At 39.5% G+C, this 22,601-nt stretch overlaps 1 long non-coding RNA gene across 2 annotated transcripts in view; it reads left to right on the top strand.

The window, feature by feature from the left end:
- The first annotated feature begins 390 nt into the window (after positions 1-390).
- LOC125485114 overlaps positions 391-22,601 on the top strand; it is a 144,329-nt gene continuing 122,118 nt past the window's right edge. Inside the window, exons 1-2 of one of the 2 annotated variants that reach the window (XR_007263891.1) lie at positions 391-553; positions 8,621-8,824. This is a non-coding gene — a long non-coding RNA (uncharacterized LOC125485114). Of the gene's footprint in view, positions 554-8,620; positions 12,387-22,601 lie in introns of those variants that run through there. The other variant, XR_007263890.1, reaches the window with a different exon arrangement.

Here is a 22,601-nt window from a genome sequence, read left to right on the forward strand (position 1 = left end):
TCCCACCTACCCGCCCCTCCCTCCTCACTGACCAACCCCCATCCCAACTCCCCACCTACACTCACCTTTACTGGCTCCATCCCCGCCTTCTTGACCTGTCCGTCTTCTCTCCACCTATCTGCTCCACTATCCACCTTCTAGCACCGCCTCCCTCTCTCTCTATTTATTTCAGAGCCCCCTTGCCCTCCCCCATTTCTGAAGAAGGGTCCAGACATGAAACATCAGCTTTCCTGCTCCTCTGATGCTGCTTGGCCTGCTGTGTTCATCCAGATCTACACCTTGTTATCTCAGATTCTCCAGCACCGGCAGTTCCTGCTATCTCTGGATGCCAGGCACGTAGTATGATAACATTAGAGAGGGTGTTGGTGGTGGTGTTGAGAGAGGTAATAGTGAAGCCGAATGTCATCAATATGCTATGGAAACTAATGTTTTCTTTCAGCATGACATTGCTGAGGATCAGTGTAAATGAGAATACAGCAGGAGATCAAGCATAGCTCTTTGGGAGACATCATGGTGTCTGGATGAAAAAGAAGCTTTTGAAGGTGTTCACCTGGTGAATGACTGTCTCTAATTCAGCAACTTTGTATTTTGTTAATGTTTTGAACTTAAGTGATTAGATTATATTTCTTATTTTTGTGGGTGAGTTCTAACAATTCAAGTAACCTGAGTGCATTATTCGCAAATGTGTCAACAATGTTTCCATTTAGACATGCCAGACGAAGACTTCTTGTGCATCAAATGCTACACAGTTCATGTCACAACATTACATTTTGTAAGCCATTAGATTTAATGTTTAAAATTTAAGTTGTGTTTTTTAAGTAATCCACATTTAATATATGAAGACAAAGGTTGCAGAACATCAATTTCAAGGATTCTAAAACCCACCTGACTGCTCACTCATCCTGAAATATGTTGTGTGAAACTCTGCTCTAGCCAGAACTCAGTTTCAAATATTTGTCATTCATATCATCAAGATTGATTACTGTTACTTCCATAACAACAACCCCTTTCATTGGCATCTTTCTCTTTACCTGCCAACACCTTTTCCAAAAGCTTAGCATTTCCATTTTCTAAGCTCCATTCAAGAGGAACAGCTTGAACTGGGAACTAACTTTTCCAACGCTGGGGTGCAGCTTAACCATTTTATCTGTAGAATGACTGGTTTTGGAGAATGCAAAGTGAAACTGCAACTACTCTTATGCCACATTTATTTTGAGAAAAACAGGTTTAATGTACGTTTCCTTGTGGTGCTTCATGTGGAGTTTTGTTTTACAAAATTAACTTGCTAAAAAAGCTATCCAGATGACCTGTGGGTAGCAGTACAGTGATGTACGCCTGTAGCCTTAGAGGCCAGTTTCTTCCCGGTTTCATGATGGGACTGTGCTAGTTCAGCATCAATTAGTAGGTGTTTCATCTATTGTCAGTGATATTGGTTAGAGAAAATAAAACTGGTGTTTCTTTGTTCCTGATTTTTCAGCTCGTTGTCCCAGCTGCAAAGTGCACTAATTAGATTTCATCTTTTGGGCAGCTGGTCGGCAAGGCATGTACTTTAAGACCAATGACTGTACAGCTATTTGAGGGTTAGGCCCATTGGGTTGGCACAGTGGCTCAGTAGTTAGCATTGCTGCACAAGGGACACAGATTTGGTTCCACCTTTGGTCAACTGTGTGCAGTTTACAACATTCTTCCCACGTTTGCGTGGGTTTCCTCTGTGTGCTCCAGTTTCCTCCTACAGTCCAAAGATGTGCAGGTTAGGTGCATTGGCTGTGCTAAATTGCCCACAGTGTCCATGGAGGTGCAGACCAGAAGATTAGCTATGGGAAATGCAGGGTTACGGGGATGGGGTGGGTCTGGGTGGGATGCTCTTTGGAGGATCAGTGTGGACTCAATGGGCCAAATGGCCTGCTTCCACACTGTAGGGACTCTATGATTCTTATTTAAGAGGAGCTTAGACACTGAGTAGCTGTTTCCTCAGGCTGGAGAGTCTAGAATGAAGGATGGTTTCTTCATGTAAAACTTGGCCATTTAGGATTGAGATAAGAAGAAATTTCTTCATTTACTGTTTCATGAAGTAGTTCTTGAACCAACAAATTTTTGACATGGAGCTACAACTGTTACCAACTGAGCTACTACTAATACCAGTGAGGAAGGGATTAAGCTGGGACAAATAAAGCAAAAAAAAATCTGAATTTCTACATTATTCCATGAGTCCTAATAGATACAGAGTAATTTGATGCAGAACAGTGCAGATTCCATTTAATACATTACCTTAGAGGTGTACACAAATCTGTATTATAAAAGTTGTTTTTATCAAGGAATATACCGTTAACATGTCACTACTAGTTATGTATATTACATTGTACATCAGAGCCTTGGACAATCAGAATGGGGCGAAAGAGGCATGTACATAGAACATAGAACATAGAACTATACAGCACAGTACAGGCCCTTCGGCCCAGGAAATTGTGCCGAGTTTTTACTCTAAACCTAAGGTCTATCTAACCTCCACCCCTACCTTATACTATCATCCATACGTCTATCTAATAGCTGCTTAAATGCCCCTAATGAGACCGACTCCACTACCCTCTCCGGCAATGCATTCCACGCCCCTACCACTCTCTGAGTAAAGAACCTACCTCTGACCTACCTTTACTCACTTTAAAACTATGACCCCTCGTAATAGCTACCTCCACCCTAGGAAAAAGTCTCTGGCTGTCCACTCTATCTATACCTCTGATCATTTTGTACACCTCTATCAAGTCAGCTCTCATCCTTCGTCGTTATAAAGAGAAAAGCCCTAGCTCTCTCAAACTTTCCTCATAATATCTTCCCTCCATTCCAGGCAACATCCTGGTAAATCTCCTCTGCACCTTTTCCAACACTTCCACATCTTTCGTGTAATGAGGCAATGTACGTAACAACATTGGTATTAATTGGCTTTGAGCATGCTTCAAATCAGAAATAGCTCAGGTGAGCATTCAGTCATCTGAAAATATAGGATGTAGTGGGACATGATCCAAGAGATCGTGAAAGCATTTGAACATAACTTTGTTCAGTAAAACTCCAGACAGAATTTAGTTTCTGACCTGGCTGGCAGTTGACTGTAAACATCTAACAGTTCTCTTGTTTGAAAATGATTTAAGGTATCCAGATGTATTAAACAGTGGAGATGTTGACAAAAGTTGAAGACTGAAAGTACTTTCAAGAAGTTAACTAGCTGCTACTTCCAAAGATGGTAAACATGGCCTTTAAAATCTCTGCCTGAATCTAACACAGAGACACAGGGAATAAAACAATTTTTAAAGAAAAAAGTAGGTTGCAGCCTGTAACCTTAGTTAACCTTATTTCTATGGGTTAGACCTAGCTCCCACAGAACCGATTAATTTGATTAAGTCTCCAAATTTTGCTGGTGACTATCAAAAGATTTCTTGCCATACAGACAAGCTTTATTTACAATCCTGTCTTTTTTGCTTCATTTACTATTTGAACAGCGCCAAAAGAAGCTTTTGATTTAGAATGCAGCTTTCTTTTTATTAGAACTCTAAAGAATTGTTTGATATGGATATCATCAACAGAGATTTTTATTTAATTTTTCTGTTGTTGTGTCACAGTGATTCTGTATTCACTTTAAAGTGAACAACATTAACATCAAACCACCGCAAAAACAAAACTGGGGATTTCCAGTAAACCATACCACGTGTATTTCTAACTAGCATACTAATTAACCTCATATTTTCCTTATAAGTTGCATTTTAAAGTCTCATCAGTATCACTAAACTTCTGCTTCTCCTTAAAGATTGTACTTTTGGAAGAATCACTCTCCATCTGCTTTTTACAGTTATAGACATAAAATTTTAGTTGACCAATGTACTTATGAACTGATGATCAGAGGATTAGATAGGGTGGACAGTGGGAGCCTTTTTCCTCGGATGGTGATGGCTAGCACGAGGGGACATAGCTTTGAATTGAGGGGTGATAGATATAGGACAGATGTCAGAGGTAGGTTCTTTACTCAGAGAGTAGTAAGGGCGTGGAATGCCCTGCCTGCAAAAATAGTAGACTCGCCAACTTTAAGGGCATTTAAATGTTCATTGGATAAACATATGGATGATAATGGAATAGTTTAGGTTAGATGGGCTTCAGATTGGTTTCACAGGTCGGCGCAACATTGAGGGCCGAAGGGCCTGTACTGCGCTGTAATGTTCTATGTTCTATGTTTTATGTTCTATGACAGGAAGATTTATAAAAGCATATTTAGGAAATATGGTTTTGTTGGCTGGGCTAGCATTTATTGCCCTTCACTAATTGCCCTTGAGAAGGTGGTAAAGTGAGTTGCCTTCTTGAACCACAGTTGTAGAAACATAATGCCGCTGGGGAGAGAATTCCAGGATTTTGACTCAATGACATTGACGTTATAGCAAAACATTTCCAATACAGAATGATGACTGGCTTAGAGAGAAACGTGCAGACGGTGATGTTTCCATGTATCTGCTGCTCTTGTCTTTTGACATGGTAGCGGTCTGGGTTTGTAAAGCACTAGCTAAGGAGCCTTGGTGAATTTCTGCAGCGCATCTTGCAGATGGCACACACAACTGCTACTGAGCATCAGTGGTGGTGTTTATGAATGTTTGTGGATGCGGTGCCAATCAAGAGGGCTGCATTGTCCTGGCTGGTATTGAACTTCTTGAGTGTTCTTGGAGCTGCACTCATCCAGGCAAGTAGGGAGTATTCCATCACACTCCTGATTTGTACCTTATATCCTGTGTGCAATTCTAGTTGCTGTGTGCAGTTCTGGTCACCCTACTTTAGAAAGGATATTATTAAACTAGAAATATTGCAGAACAGATTTACTAGGATGCTACCTGGGGTAGAGGGTTTGAGCAATAAGGAGAGGTTGGATATGCTGGGCTTTTTTTCCTGGACCATAGGAGACTGAGGTTTGACCTTGAAGATGTATATAAAATCACGAGAGGCTTAGATAAGGTAGACAGCGGACAGCTTTTCCCAGTGGTAGAGGGGGCCTAAAACTAGAGAGCATAGGTTGAAGGTGAGAGGGAAGAGATACGAAAGGGTTCAGAGGGGCAATTTTGTCACACAGAGGGTGGTGATTGCCTGGAATGGGCTGCTCAGGGCAGTGGTGGAACGAGTACAGTTTCATCATTTAAGAAACATTTAGACAGGTATATGGATGGGATAAGTATGGAGGGATACGGACCAAAAGCAGGCAAACAGGACTAACTTAAATTGTGAAAAATAGGCGGCATGGGCAAATTGGGCTGAAGGGCCTGTTTTCATGGTGTAGACCTCTGTAACTCTATCACTTGCAGATAGTGAACATGCTTTGGAGAGTCAGGAAGTGAGTTACTCACCACAGTATTCCTAGCCTTCAACCTGATCTTGTAGCCAAAGTATTTGCATCGATGACAAAAGAAAAACAATGAACTGCAATGGTGGAAATTTAAAAGAAAATTGCAAGAGAAATTCAGCATCTGTGGGGAGACTGCAAAGTTAATGTTTCGGGTCATAGAGTCACAGAATTGTACAGTTCGGAAACAGATCCTTCAGTCCAATTTATCTGCGCTGACTAGTTAATTAATCTAGTCCCATTCGCCAGCATTTGGCCCATGTCCCTCTAAACACTTCCTATTCATGTATACATCCAGATGCCTTTTAAATGTTGTAATTGTACCCGCCTCCACCACCTCCTCTGATAGCTCATTCCATAAACATTGCAGCTTCTACATGAAAAAGTTGCCCCTCAGGTTGTTTTTAAATGTTTTCCTTTTCACCTTAAACATGTGCCGTCTAGTTTTGGACTCCCCTACCCTGGGAAAAAGACCTTGGCTATTCACCTTATCCATGCCTCTCGTGATTTTATGAACTTCTACACAGTCACCCCTCAGCCTCTGACACTCCAGGGAAAAAAAGCCCCAGACTAAGGTAATCCTTCTTCAGAACTGAACCTGAAAATGTTAACTCTACTTTCTCTCCACAGATACTGCCAGACCTACTGAGTTTCTCCAGAAATTTCTGTTTTTCTTTATTTATATTGCTAGTCTAGTTTCTGGTCAATGCTAAGCCCCCAGAATGTTAATAGTGTGGAATTCAGTGATGGTTATGACATTGAATGTCAAGGGGTTGTAGTCAGATTGTCTTTTATTTGAGATGGTCATTGCCTGGCATTTGTGTGGCATGAATGTTACTTGCCACTTGTCAGGCCAAATCTGGACATTTTTCAGGTCTTGCTGCATTTGAACATGGACTACTTCAATATTTGAGGAGTCGCGAATGGTGATGAACATTGTGCAATCATCGGTGAACATTCCCATATCTGACCTTATGATGGAGGGAAGGTCATTAACGAAGCAGCTGAAGATGGTTGGCCTATGAGACTATTTTGAGAGATCTCCTGCAGTAATGACATGGAGTTGAGGATGACAGACCTCCAACCACCACAACCATATTCCTTTGAGCTAGACATGGCAAAAATCAGCAGGAAGATTTCCCTCTGATTTCCATTGCCTCTGGTTTTGCTAGGACTCCTTGATGTATCACTCGGTCTAAAGCAACTTTGACGTCAAGGACAGAAACTCTCATCTCCCCTTTGCAGTTCAGCTCTTTAGCGCATGTTTGTACTAAGACTGTAATGAGGTCAGGAACAGAGTGGCGGAACCCGAACTGGGCATCAGTGAGCACGTTGTTGCTTGATAGCACTGTTAATGATACCTTCCATCACTATGGTGATGATTGAGAATAGACTGATGGAGCAGTACTTGTTCACACTGGATTTGTCCAGCTTTTTGTGTGCAGGACAACCTGGACAATTTTCCACTTGTCAGTTAGATGCCAGTGTTGTCGTTGTTCTGGGATAACTATGAATATGAATGGTTCACTAATGTCCTTTAGGGAAGGAAGCTGCCATCCTTACCTGGTCTGGCCTACATGTGACTCCAGACCCACAGCAATGTGGTTGACTCTTAACTGCCCTCTGGGCAATTAGGGATGGGCAATAAATGCTGCCTAGCCAGCAATTCCCTCAATCCATGAATGAATAAAATAAATGGAGAAAGAGAGGGAGAGGTCGCTGATGCCAAAGGGGGTGAGGTTAAGTTGCAGTGCATGATTTATTCATTCACAGGAGGTGGGTATTGCTGGTAATTATTGCCCATCCCCCTACACTTTGAGAAAGTAGCGATGACTTTACCTTTTACAGTCTCAGGGTGTAGGGCTACCCACAGCACTGTAAGGGACGGAGTTCCAGCATATTAACTCAGCAACAGAAAAGGAGGGAGGGAGTTAGTCATCGCTGCATCCACCTGCCCCAATACTTAATGTACAGAGCACTAAATCCCAACCAAAGTAGCTTAGTCTGAATGATCCAACAATGTCATGCTACAGAAATGAGTTTTATCATTATGACTCACCTCCACACTCCAGCCACAGGTCTACCTTTTCATACACTGCCTTCCTAACCAAATTGGAGAGTAAAAAGACCCTTTACAGAGTTAAATGATGCTTGGCTGTCAGCAGAACAGCCTTTTTAAAATCCCATTTTCAATATTTGTACATCTGTTAAAGAGAACTGTTTAAAGAAAATTTTAAAAAAATCACAATCTCTTTCTCATGTCCATGTGATATTTCTCCAGAGCTGCTCAAGAAAGACCTACTGATTGATTTTAAAAATCTGAAGACTCCAGGCAAATCCTGGAGGGTTGGTAGGGCAACCCTATTACAGATCCAGGTAATAACTTATGTTTTACAAGGAAACAAAAGAAACCGAAGGCAAACACTCAGTGTTGAAAAAGAATCCTTCAAATAAGCAGAAACAGAACAAGGTGTGTGTGCTGGGGTTTACGGAAGGGTGGCACAATGGCTCAGTGGTTAGCATTACAGCCTCCCAGCACCAGGGACCTGGGTTTGATTCCACCCTTGGGTGACTATGCAGAGTTTGCCCATTCTCCCTGTGCCTGCGTGGGTTTCCTCCAGTTTCCTCCGACAGTCCAAAGATGTGCAGGTTAGGTGAATTGGTCATGCTAAATTGCCCATGATGTGTAGGTTAGGTGGATTAGCCATGGAAAAAATGCAGGGTTGCAGGGATAGGGTAGGGAGGTGCGTCTGGGTGGGATGCTCTTCAGAGGGTTGGTGTGGATTCAATAGGCTGAATGGCCTGCTTCCGCACTGTAAGGATTTTAAGAAGAAGGAATTCGCAAAAGTGCACGAGAGAAATGGTCTTGTGTGCTAAGTATGAATAGGAAGCACATAATGTATAAGGATGGAAGTGCTAAAAACTTTACCTTTAATTTATTATTACGAGTCAACATCATAGTGTTAAAGATTAAAAATGAAAAATTTGAATTCCAGCACAAAAAAGGGATATAAACATTGGTCTAAAATAAACACCAAATGATTAACTTGGAACTAAGACCTGTTGAGTTGGATTTCAACAATGATCGTATTTTAGAATTAATTTCTAGGTTTCAACAGAGTAAGGTGTTGATATATGATTGTACAAGTCGTGCCAGCTATGACAATTGATCCCATGAATCATCTCAAGAACTAAAGACAGACTGTTTCTTATTGAAACACAGGCATGAGGCTGAATCTTTGTTCTCTGTTTCAGGTGGAAGGATAATGTCTGCAGATCTCATGGTTCCAAAGATTGCACACAGGAGCATTGTAATCACAAAATAAGATGAATTAAGAATCTCTGAAAATGTTAAGGTTAAAAGCCTTGAATGCTGAATGGAACAGTTATTTTTCAAAGACAGTGCTAACTTATGTTCGACCTTGTGAAATCATCCTACCTTTCTACTGAGCAAGATCTGTAAGTCAAGAAATTGGGCTTGTTTCTGTTTTATTTTTGAGCATCTTTGTGTCTCCAATTGACTCCTGGAAGGATTTGTGCCAGGCATCTTATTGTTAAAGGCTTTAGTGTATGCAGTGAGATCAGTATCTCAATCACCCACGGCTGTTTTTGAGTTCTAGCTAATATCTTTTCTGAATCTCTCTTAAAAAAAGGGCATATGATAAGGTGGTGCGCAAAAGGTTAACAGGCAAGATAGGGGCCATGGAGTTGAGGATACCATATTAGCATAGATAGAGGATTTGTTAACCAACAGGAAGCAGAGAGCAGGCATAAGGGGGACATTTTCAAGTTGACAGGCAGTTAATAATGGAGTATCACAAAGGGTCAGTGTTGGGACCTCAGCTATTTACAAGCTACATCAATGATTTTGATGCTGAGGCAGGAAGTAGTGTACCAAAGTCTGCTGATGCTACAAAACTACATGGAAAACTAAGTTGTGGGGAGAAGACAAAGAGGCTTCAAAGAGATACAAACAGATTGAGTGAGAGATCAGCAAGATGGCAGATGGTCTATAACGTAGGGAAGTTTGACATTATTCACGTTGGTCATAAGAATGAAAGAGCAAAATATATTTTAAAAGATGTGAAATCTGTAAGTATCAATTTTCCAAGATACTTGGATGTTCTTATGCAATATGTGCAGGAAGTTAATGTGCAGATACAGCAGGGCAATTAGGAATGTAAATCGCATATTAGCCTTTATTTCAAGGGCACTGCAGAACAGGAGTAACAAAATCTTGTTACAATTGTATAGGAAACAAGAAAAAAAAGGAAGTGCTGGAGAATCTCAGCAGGTCTGGCCACATCTATAGAAAGAGAAAATGGTATATTAGCCTTTATTGCAAGGGCAGTGCAGTACAGGAATAAATACATCTTGTTACAATTGTTTGGGAAAGAGAAAATAAAGCCAGTGCTGGAGAAACTCAGCAGGTTTGGCCGCATCTATAGAGAGAGTTAAACCAAGTTAAATTTCAAGTCACTGGACTTGAAATGTTAACTCTGTTTCTCTCTATATATATGCTGCTAGACCTGCTGGGTTTCTCTAGAACAGGTAGTTGTCCTGTAACATGATAGTTGCGTTCTTGTGCGACCTCACACTATAGAAAATCGTGTTATGGGGAAATTGCTATAGAAAGTAGCTATACTGTACAGTAGAAAGTTCACATTATCCAAACAGCATCCACTACTCCTCAATTGCATTACAGCTAATTTGCGTTGTAGCAGAAATACCTGAACTTTGTTTCAGATTTACAGCACCTACGGTTCTTTGTTTTACAAAATTATACAGGGTTGTGATGAGGCATCTGAAATACTGCATGCAGTTTTGGCCTCCCCTTTTAAGAAAAAATATATTTGTATTAGAGGCTATACATCAAAAGTTAAACTAAATTAAGCCCTGGGATAACGGGGTTGTCCTGTGATAAGAGGCTAAGCAAATTTGGTCTCTACTGTCTAGAGGAAAGTAAGATGATTTAGGATGCAAGATTACAAGAGTCTGAAAGGATTTTACAGGGCAGCTGCTGAGAGATAGATTCCATGACCAACAGAAACACAAATGCAGGAGCACAATCTCAGGACAAAGGGTTTATGATTTCAAACTGAAATATGGAGAAAGGATTATAAATTTTTGAAATTCTCTGCCGCAGTGGATGGTGGGATCTCCAGTTAAGAGTGGGATAGACAGATTTTTAATCTCTCGGGAATCAAAAGATATGGCTTCTTTAGTAAATTTGTGAAAGAAAGGCAGATATTTGAATGGACATAAGAACATGCGCATGCCTTTGACAGCTTGAAAGCTGTGTCAATAATGCTTCAGTCTTAGCTGCACTCGAATCCATTATGAAAGTACATTGTGAGAACCCATTCAGACTAACTGCTAATGTTAACGGCATTGGTATAAGTGCCACTTTAATACAAAAAGATTAAATAAAGATTGAGCTGTCAATTATTTTTCAAAGAAACTGAATACACATCATCAAAAATACTCAATGGTGGAAGAGGAGCCATTGAATCTTGTGTTGGCTCTACATAAGTTTGAATTCTACATACTAACAATGTGGAAGAAAGTGTTATTTAATCCTTTGATTTCTTTCTATTTTTGTTTGGAGATATTTCAAGGCAAGAACTTGTGATTGCTTCAGTGGAGTTTGGTCCTCCAGCTATACAATTTAAAGCAGTCATCTGCCTAGAAAAGGCAATGTCATGGCTAATCTTTATTAAGAGCACATATGGAGGAACCCAGATGCCATGATGCAAACTGATTTAAGTAAAATGTGATTGCTGTGAAGTTTGTTTTCCATGTAAAGATATTACTGATAATGTAATACAGAAATAATCTTCAAAAAATAATTCTTCTATGTGAATTTTAATGCCACTTATCATTTTCATTTTTCTTTGGGGTGAGTTGTGATGAAAGGTGTCTGATTTATATATGTATATTAATATCACTTTTAGAGTTTGTATTTTAAAATAGCGGTATATGGAGTTGGTTACATTTTTGAAGGGTCTTAAAAATAATCAGACATACCTTTCAGAACACTGGACTAATCCACTTTGCCTGAGGCAGCAGAGACCCTCTGAACTGTTAAAGGAAGGATTATTTTTACTCTGTTGATTTATAATAGAGACACTAATTTGTTTTTGGTTCAGAATAATGAAGGATTGATTGTAGCTTCGAAATCTTGGAGAAGAAGTTCTTGGGAATAATAGAGGAAAACTGATCAGTAGAAAAGTTTGGTTTATGCAACTTCCAGACTGAGTGTTTAGCTAAAAATCTGCAGATTATTAAAAGCTCAGAGTATCTCAGCTCTCAGTTTTGAGTATTCATGTAAGATGATTCCACAAATTACAGGAAAGAACTGAGAAGATGTGGTTAAGTCAAACTTCAATGATTTGATACAGAGGGTTAATTTCTCTGGATTTGAATCACTGTAAGGTGATGGTGTCAAGAAATAGATTGAAACTTAATTTTGCTGTATGTTTTAATATCTTCTTTCTAACAGTGTTTCATATCTAGAAAACTTTTTCTAGGTTTTATTCATCCTGTTTGGAACACAAATAAGTGTTATACTGGGCTTAAATCATTAACTGTGTTTCTCTCTCCAGACCTGTTGAGTTTCTCCAGCATTTTCTGTGTTTGTTTCAGATTTCTAGCATCTTCAGTATTTCGCTTTTAATATAGGTGGGATGTTGCTTAAAGTATTCATTTGCAGAACATTGACACATGATAACTTTTTGAAAATTACACAAGGGGTCCGTAGCTAAAATGACTTGAAGCACTTTACATGTTTCCAGTAGTGCAGTGGCAAATGCATTTATTATTTTAAAAGCAGGGATGGACAGTTACTGCTAAAAGGAAGTAAGTTGAATGAAGCTGTGAACAGGTGGTTCCTACAGCTTTATCCCTCCACTTGGAACTGAAATTGAATGGAGAATTAAAGAGATAATAGCATTAACGACAGTGCTCACAATGTATGGAAAGACCTTGTACGTTACAGAATAAATGTTACTAATTCATGCCACTTTGTTGAGTTTTAAATGACATTTGGCCTATACAATAACAACCGTGCTTTTAAACTCAAAATTGTTCCTTTTTGTTCTAGATTACTCTCTGCTCTCCCTTGTTATTACTTAGCAATCTTGCAGATTAAAATGCTATGAGGATTGCCGGTGTGCAGGTGGAACGAAAGTGAGAAAATATGAAGCATTTTGAAACCACATCTATGTCACCATGGACATGTTTATTCTCCTTATTTAAGGGGGTTTACTTGCATTAGAAGCAGTTCAGAGAAGATCTTACAAACTGACTAAAACTTCTACAGCACCCTTTGTGACCTTTGGGATGCCCTAAGGCAGTTCATAACATGTTCAGTACTCCTCAAGTGCTGTGACTAAAAACATGTCAGGCAATCAATGTACAGCAAGTTTCCACAAACAGCAATGTGATAATAACCAGTTAATCTGTATTTGTGAAGCTAACTGACGGATAAGTTTTGGTCGTCTTTGAAGTCATGGGATTTGTTATCTAGGCCTAAGGACAGGATGTTGATTTTAAAAGGAATTATGTTATTGCCTCCAGCTGGGGATCTTAGTGTACCCCTATGTACAATTATATTTATCTCCAGTTCAGTTTGGCTCAGTCGTTCGTAATCTTGTCTCTGAGTCAGAAGGCTGTAGATTCAGTCATCTTAAAGAACATAAGTGTAAGCTTATATTCAGGGTGACTTTACAGTTGTGTTTATTTTGTTGGTTTGTTAGTTTTTATGGAACAATGCCAGTTAGTTTGAAGCTGGTCGTTTGCTTTAGTAAGTCTTCTGGAATGAATATTTGTTTTCTAAGCATGCACTTCAGAAAATGTTACAATGTATTATAAATCAGATGCAGCCAAAGTGAGATGACTTCAATTGTGCCAAATTCATTTATCCATGATGACCTTGGGATAATGCCACCAATTCATTAGTTTATAAATTCACTTCACTAGGTTGCATAATCAATTCAACTAGTTTTGAAATTAGGTTGCCGAATTGCAGAGTTTGCAACACTAGTCATCCCCAGCATATGAACCATATTCTAAGTGACGCAATCTCATGAACCTTTGAAACAAATTCTGATATAATAGTGAGCAAAACTGCATTTTTCATAGCTGTTCTGTTTCTGTAAATGCCAAAAGCATTTAGGAATCTTTGTAAATCTACATCATGAAACTGAATAACAGGTAAGATAAACTATACTAATATCTAGTACTATCAGCACCACTGATAATGTTAAAAACTTTAAAAACGCAATGCAGTTTTTCGGGAGAGCTCTCACTATTCAAAAACAGATCGTGCTTTCTTGGATTTCAGGGTACTATTCCCAAGTTAAAATGAATGAAAGAATAAGGATGGAAATTTCTTTCTTGGCTTTTACCATTCCACTAGAAGATACAAGTTGATTTGCTTTTTACTTTCTTCTGTTTGGTAATTTCCACTTGCAATATCCATAGACAATGTACTTTCACAATTGATATTGGAATTAAGCTATAGAGCTCTGGATTGGGTGTTTATAATGTTGCCCCTCCCTATCTTTTGTAATGTCTTCCACTTCACAACCCTCCAAGCTATCTGCACATCTAGAATTCTGACATTCTGGGGCATCCCTGATTTCCGTTAGCTGCTAGGACCCACTTTCTCAAAAACCCTGCCTATATTTCTCCATCTGTCTAGCTTTTCATCCTGACATATACTCCTTAAAACCTACCTTTTAAGAAAAAAGAACAATCTGCCCTATTATCTCTTTGTATTACATTACTCCCTTGTAAAGCACCTTGAGATGTTTTAGTTCGATTAAAAGTGCTTCATAAACACAAATTGTTGTGTTGTTATTAACTGTCAGTTGACAACTTTTGGAAACTGAATTGAAATTGCCCAAATCCATTATGTAGGCCAACTATTTTAAGCCATTAATTAATGAAAGATTCAAGCCCAAATCCCGAAAATATAACAAAAAATTTGGAAATCTCTTGTACTATCCAAATCTTTCCAAAAGTGTCATAGCTCAAAACAATATTCTTCTCAGCATAATCTCTCCAGAAACAACTGAAAATGTGAAGAATGGTTGATTTGTGCTGTTAGTGTTGAAATAACAATTTAAAAGCATTTCCCTTAAAGCCTAACCATTAAATTTTACTACAAGTTTTGGAATAATTGAAAAGTTAATTGGAGAGTGCTCACACATTACCGACCCTTACCGAAGACCTGAAGCCATGTATGGCACGGGATATTTCACATTTCCTCGACCACCCTAGTCTCTCAGCACTCGACCTCCATCCAGCCTCTGTCATATATTACTCTTAGTTTTAAATAGTAGGCCTGTGATCCCTTTCTGAAAACAAAATATGCTGGAGTTCACAACGGGTCAGGCATCATCCATGGAGAGAGAGCAAGCTAACGTTTCGAGTCTAGATCCCTTTCTGCTAGTCTTGCTGTAGGTTTTTCAATATGTAATAAACAAAAGCTAAAACTGCCTGAATTTGTACATCATACCATCAAATTATTGCTACTTATTCATGAAAGTTATGACTCAAAGCTATAAGTGTCACTCTTTTAACCTGTAGTTTGCCAATTTATCATAACTTTGAACAGTTGTAACTAAAATGATGTACTGTCAGCTCTGAGCACAAGAGGGAGCTCACATGCAAGTTATTACCTCTGAAATTATGCCCAAATCCCCACAATTTATGTTTGCATTTCTTTTGGTGATATCTTGAATTCTAGATTCACCTTTTCTGGTGAATGATATTATGTATGATAACAGATTGTGCAATTTTAAGAGTCAAGTGGTTAGCTCGGAAATTCTCATTTATTCAGTAGAGACTTATGAATCTTAACATTAGAGAAATGCAGTTAATCAATCAAAGAACACAGATACACATATTGTAAAGCTGCATGTATCTGTGTATCATCTATTGGATATAATTGCAAAGTTCAAATATGTACTTTTCCTAGACAACAGTACAGTAGATACAGGCATGACAATTATGTATTACGCATTAAAGCTCAGCTAATATCGTTTTGCCTTACAAGAGCTTAACAACAGTCAGATGGACAACTGAAAGATCTTACTAAATGGATTTTTCTAACAGTAATCAAATAGTAAATTTAAGAATATAGAAGTAGCAGTAGGCCATTCAGCCCCTCAAACCATTTCAAATCAAGACTGATCATATACCTCAATGCAATTTTCCACCATTATCCTCTTATCTCTCAATGCCTCTAATATCTAGAAATCTAGCTATCTCTATCTTTAGCATAGAGAGCTTCCACTGGGGTAGTGAATTCCAAAATATCACAACTCTGAGAGTGAAGGAATTCCTCTTCATCCCAGTCCTAAGTAGCATGCCCCTTATTCTGAGACTGCGTCCCTGGTTGTAGACCACTGACCTAACCCTGTCCGTACCTTTAACAATTTTTAAATTTTCTCTGATATTGCCTCTCAGACTTCAAAACACCAGAGAATACAGGCCCAGTCTCCCCAGTCTCTCCACATTAGGACAGTTACATCATCCCAAGGATGTGTCTGGTGAACCTCTGCTGCATCCACTTCGCGGACTGTGCATTCTTCCTTGAGCAGGGAGACGACAACTTCACATAATGGTCTGGGTGAGGTCTCACAAAGATATTACATAATTTTTTTCCTATTCATTTACGGGATGTGGGCATTGCTGGTTGGCCAGCATTTCTTCCCCATCCCTAGCTGCCCTTCAAAAGGTGGTGGTGAGCTGCCTTCTTGAACCGCTGCAGTCTACCTTCTGTAGACTGACCCACAATGCCATTAGGGAGGGAATTCCAGGATTTGGACCCAGCAACAGTGAAGGAACGGTGATATATTTCCAAGTCAGGATGGTGAGTGGCTTGAAGGGAACTTGGAGGTGGTGGTGTTCCCATATGTCTGCTGCCCTTGTCCTTCTAGATGGAAGTGATTGTGGGTTTGGAAGGTGCTGTCTGAGGATCTTTGGTGAATTTCTGCAGCACATCTTGTAGATAGTACACACTGCTGCTACTGAGGGTCGGTGGAGGGAGTGGATGCTTATGGATGTAGTGCCAATCAAGTGGGCTGCTTTGTCCTGGATACTGTCAAGCTTCCTGAAGGAAGACACCTTTACTCCTGTACTCAAACTTCTTGTGGAAAAGGTCAAGGAGCCATTTGTCTTCCTAATTGCTTGTTGCATTTGGATTTTGGCCTTCAGTGACTTATGAGCAGAACACCTAGGCCCTATTGGACATCAACATTTAATCTCTTTCCATTTAATAAATACTCTGCACCTCCAACCATCCTACCAATGTGTAAAATCTCACATTATATTTCATCCTCCAAGTTCTTGCCCATTTACTCAGCCTGTCCAAATTATTCTGAAGCCTCTTTATGTAATCCTAACAATACACATTTTCACCTAATTTGTTGTCATCTGCAAACTTGGAAACATTAGATTTGGTCCCCACATTGAAATCATTGATACAGGTTGTGAACAGGTCATGTCCATGCACTGATCCTTGTGGTATCCCACTACTCAAAACCTGCCAATCTGAAAATGAGCCATTAATTCCATCTTTCTGTTTTATTTCCATTAACCATATCTAAATCAATGCCATTGTCTTACAACTTATCCCATGTGCTATAATTCTGGTTACTGACCTCCTCAATGGGATGTTATTTAAAAGTCTTCTGTAAATCTAAATACCCATATCCACTGGCTCCCCATTATCTGCTCTGCTGATAACATCAACAAAAAGGTAATATTATTATCAATGTTGACATTTGCCAATCCTACTGTTATTTTCTAAGTAACCAATTACCACATACTTTATGAGATTCAAAAACGAAGTTGCTAGAAAAGCTCAGCAGGTCTGGCAGCATCTGTGGAGGAGAAAACAGAGTTAACGTTTCGGGTCCGGTGACCCTTCCTCAGAACTCAGTTCCACAAAAGACTCACCTTTTCAACGTTTCCACTCTCCTGAGGCATGGCGATGTTCAGGTTAAACCACAACCTGTTGCCTGTCCCTAAAGAGAGAACATCCCTGAGGCCTGGTGAGACTATGGCGACTTTACTGTACCTTTATAACAGATTCTAGTATTTTCCCTGCTACTGACATCAGACTAACAGGTCTTTACTTCCCCATTTTCTCCCTCCTACCCTTCTTACATAGTGTGGTTACATTTGCAACCTTCCAATCTACAGACACTATTCCAGAATCTGTAGACTTTTGAAAATTAATCACCGGTGCATCCATTATCGCTATAGGCACCACTTTCAACTCTCTGGGATGTAAATCATTAGAACCTGGTGATTTGCCAACTCAAATCTATTGTAATGATGATTATTTCAATATAATATAAACATACGAAATGTTGAAAGTTTAGTTGTTAATGCAAGAGGCTGAGTATTTTTATTCACTTGTGGGACATGGGCATTCTGACCGGCCAATATTTATTGCCCATTCCTTGAAAAGATAGTGATGAGCTGCCTTCTTGATTTCAATCCACATAAACTTAAACAGGAGCAAAGCAGAAATCCAATATGGTACAATATTTCACTTGTACTCAAATCCTGATCTTTATACAATTCCTTCCTGGCCAAACAATATCTCTGGATTTTTAATAATTCAATCTAATTGTTCATTGCCATCAACTAGATAATAATTGTTCTTTAGAACATCATCATTTACTCTCCTTCAACTGTCTCAATTTATTTTTTTCTCTGTTTTGAATTATTTTCTCTCTTCTTTTGGCTTCATTACTTTGGCTTCATCAGTCCCATGTGCAAGCCAGAAACTGCAAGGGGCCAGTGTCCTGGCACTTTGCTAATGCTCATCTTGCCTTTAAGCAACATGCTGAGTTTTGAGATGCATTTGTTTCCTACTGAGATGTCATTATACAGCTTGGATGTGATTGACAGTCATGTAGTAGTTGAACAATTAAAGTTGTGAGCATTTAACAAATATTATGTTGTGACTAAATGCTAACATCTAATAAATACTTTATTTAAAATTATTGCAGAATAAATGCTGTTGCACAGTTCATTTGTTTATTGAAGTCCTTCATCTTTGGTGTCCAAATGTTAGCTAATGTGCAGATAGAATTAGAAACCAAAACCTGCTTTAAATATTCCAATTCTAATGATTAAAGTGACTTATTTATTTAAAGTAGTTTTAGTTTAATCTTCACTACAATAGTGATAGGGACATGAGCTTATTGGAAGGTTATAGTTTGAGAAATAACTTTAGACAAAGTACAGTAAAATTATCATCACTTGATTTAATGTGTGACCTAAATATAATTTTTAATCTTTGAATATAAATAATAAAGGAAGAGTAACAATTGTGTTTTGAGAAAGAACACCAGCTAATGGAACTGCAGTTTTGTCATGATGATATCATCTGCCAACAGTGCATTTTTTTGTTACATAGTGACACTTCGCTAAAGAATTTTCTTGATGAAATTTATAATGAAGACTGATTTTTAACTCCTTCTGCCCCCTCTAACGGGGATTGTAGCAGTTTAAAATGGTGTCTTTTTTGATTTGTCCCTGGGCATTGTTAATTGGCCCTAATTGCCCAGAGGTAGTTAACAGTCAATCACAACCCTGTAAGTCTAGAATCACAGCACAGCAGATTTTCTTCCCTAAAAGGATACTAATGATCCAGATGGGTTTTAATGACAATCAACAATGACCATATGGTCATCATTAGACTGTTTTTTTTTATTCCAGTCATCTGCTGTATTGGGATTTGAACCCACATTCCCAGAACACTATCCTGGGGTCCTGGATTATTAGGCCAGTGACATTAAGCTACTATCTGGTCACTTCCTGCCCTATTTCCATCTTGTTAAGAATGCCATCGAGGTGGCCAACTGGAGCTCTTGCTTCTCCAAGTGGAGAGCTTATTGTGATCTACAGCAATTCTATTATTTGCTGTTATAAAGTACAAATATGGTGGTGTATCTGCAGCGCATAGTCTGCCATTTACACAGGCAAATCTACTGCTCATTAAAAGGCCTGGTGGAGGTTGCTCAGAAAACATGCTTGGAAATTTGAATTTCCATGTTGTTTGATGACCCAGGAAGAAGCATAAGTTTTCCTCTTTGACTTAGAAGGAGCTCTGGGCTGTTGTCGGTCACTATCCTCTTCTCTACTGGCCACCCGCTACACACCCTGAATTGTGTGCACCAGTAGAGCTGAGGCTGTCATCCAGCTCTCATGGGATCTGGCTAACTTCCTGCTTGTGCTCCTAGAACCAACCCATTTTCTTGCCCAAAGCTTGCCAGCAGAATCAAAATAAAATCCTAGATGGGTTTCAAGTGGCCCATGGCATTCTGCTCACCTCTGGTAGTTAATAATCAGCTTGGCTTTGTCATGTATAGTCAGAGTTTTGGGCAGACGAAATATTACAAAAGTCTTTACAGCCAGACAGTTAACTTGAGAGAAATCAATATGCTGATCAATGACACCAGAGAATTCCTTCACAGACATGTAGGGGAGGCAATGGCCTAGTGGTGTTATCTCTGGACTGCTAATCCAGAGACCCCGATAACATTCTGGGGACCTGGGTTCAAATCCTTCCATGGTAGATGGTAGAATTTGAATTCAATAAAATATCTGGAATTAAGAATCTAATGATGACCATGAATCCATTGTCAATTGTTGGGGAGGATCCCACCTGGTTCACTAATGTCCTTTAGGGAAGGAAACTGCCATCGTTACCTGGTCTGGCCTGCATGTGACTCCAGACCCACAGCAATGTGGCTAACTCTGAACTGCCCTCCGGGCAATTAGGGATGGGTAATAAATGCTGCTGAGCCAGCGATGCCCTCATCTCATTAATGGTTAAAGGAAAACAAAAGCCAAAGCAGTTATATGTGAGCATATGAGAGTCTGTACATTGTGAGAGACATGGCTTACTTTTATCGTAATTGTACATCTTAAGATATAACCTTAAACTCCATCTTGAAATGTCAATGGGACAGTAAAATTTAACTTTCATGTAAATAAATCAGACTTTTTTTCATATAATGTTTGTGTTTCATATAGGGCACATGGCTACTCATCTCTCCTATTGGTTTAATCTTTGCTTTCATGGTGCACCAAGTTATTGAGTTTTCATTCTATTTGACTGAGAATGGAGAACAAAAATTCTGATTATGTGTATGTAAAACTATGTCAAAACCTTGCTGTATTTAGATATTGTGACTGATCCCAAAAGATACATCCTAGAAAGTCCTCCTTACCAACGTCTCGGGAATTGCACGTGTGATGTTTGTAATGCAGTCAGCCAGCTGGACCTCATAGAATCTGAGTTCCCTGATTGGGCCTGTTAATCTGGTCCAATCAGGGAGCCCTGGCTGACAGATAGGAACAGCAGTGTCAGACATCCTGTTCACTCTAAGAGCTGGCTATGAGGGAGTTGGATTAGTGTCAAAGACTCTCCATGTGTAGATAAAGGGTGACTTGGCGATGGGATACCAGCCTCTGTGGAATTGTTTCAGTGTCAGAATTGGGAGAGCTGTCCCAAAGGCTAAACAAGTAACAGCCTAACATAGTTTTGTTCATTGAATTATACATTACAGCAAAGGTCTCAGATTTCTCTATCACCAGCTCTAGGTGAGCTCTGTCCCACCAACAGAACAGACCCGTGAAGTTGCAGCACAGAGTCATAGGGTTATAGAGTCATACAGAATGGAAACAGACCCTTCAGTCCAACTCATTGTCCTGCCAACTAAGTTTTTCAAACTAAACTATTCGCTAAACTAGGGGAGGTAATGGCCTAGTAGTATTATCACTAGGACTGTTAATACAGAGATCCAGGGGACAGGGTTCAAGTCATGACAAGGTAGGTGGTGGAATTTGAATTCAATAAAACAGATCAGGAATTAAGAGTCTAATGATGACCATGTATCCATTGTTGATTGTCAGGAAAAACCCATCTGGTTCACTATTGCCCTTTAGGGAAGGAAACTGCCATCTTTACCTGGTTTGGCTTACATGTGACTCCAGACCCACAGCAATGTAGTTGACTCTTAACTGCCCTCTGAGCAATTAGGGATGGGCAATAAATGCTGCTTAGCTAGTGATGCCCTCCTGTGAATGAATAAAAAAAAAATTGCCTGCATTTGGCCCATATCCCACTAAACCTTCCTATTCATGTACCTGTACAAATGTCTTTTAAATGTTGTAACTCTACCTGCATCTACACTTCCTCTGTCAGTTCATTCAACATATGAACCGCCCCGTTTGTAAAAAAGTTGTCCCTCAGGTTCCTTTTAAATCTTTCTCCTCTCACCTTACACAATGCCCTCTAGTTTCGAACTCCTCAACCATAGGGAAAATACCCTTGCTATGCACTTTATCTATGGCCCTCATGATTTTATAAACCTCTATAAGTTCACCTCTCAACCTCCTATGCTCCACTGAAAAAGTCCCAGCCTATCCAGCTTCTCCTTTTAAATCAAGCCCTCCAGTCCCCAGTAACATCCCTGTAAATCTTTTCTGAACCCTCCCCAGTTTAATAACATCCTTCCTACAGCAGAGCGATCAGAACTGCATACAGTCATCTCAGTTCAACTTTTTCAGTTTTATAAGGTGGTCAGGAATACTGATATTTAGAACTTTAGTGAGTTCTCACAAACTTCTACTGAGACAGGGAGATTTGCAGCTTTCAGGTTTTTCTTTCCCTTATAAACACCCAGATCTGTAATTACAGAAATCAAGTCCAGAAAGAGTTGCTAAGCAAACACTGGTACACAGGCCTCCATACTCTTTTCAAAGCCCAGGTTTTCCAGCAATGAAGAGCTATAGATCTCACCTCTTATCTCATTAAAAGCTTTTCATGTCTTTTTTTCTGTAGTCATTTGACTTTCTGAAATGAGCAGGTGGATCACAGCATACAGTGCTGTACTTTGTAATCCGATGTGAAAAAAAGACATTTAAGTAAATGTACTTCCTGGCTGCCTGCAGTTTTGTCTGGTCCAGCCCTCCATCAAGCACTGAAGTTGTCACATGACTGGCTTGTGTGGCCTTTCCCCAAGATCACTGAATGCTGTACAGGCAGGAACACAAAATTGCAAATGCAGCTTTCCAACAATTGCATCAGCATAAATGCTGTGCTTCCAGTGCTGTTAATTCAAACCACAGAGAAGTCAGCAATAACAATATGAAATCAAATCTGACTTATGTGGAACAAAAACAGAAGTTGCTGGAAAAG

The sequence above is a fragment of the Rhincodon typus genome, chromosome 16 (genome assembly GCF_021869965.1).
Source record: "Rhincodon typus isolate 14 chromosome 16, sRhiTyp1.1, whole genome shotgun sequence".
Taxonomy (NCBI): Eukaryota; Metazoa; Chordata; class Chondrichthyes; order Orectolobiformes; family Rhincodontidae; genus Rhincodon; species Rhincodon typus.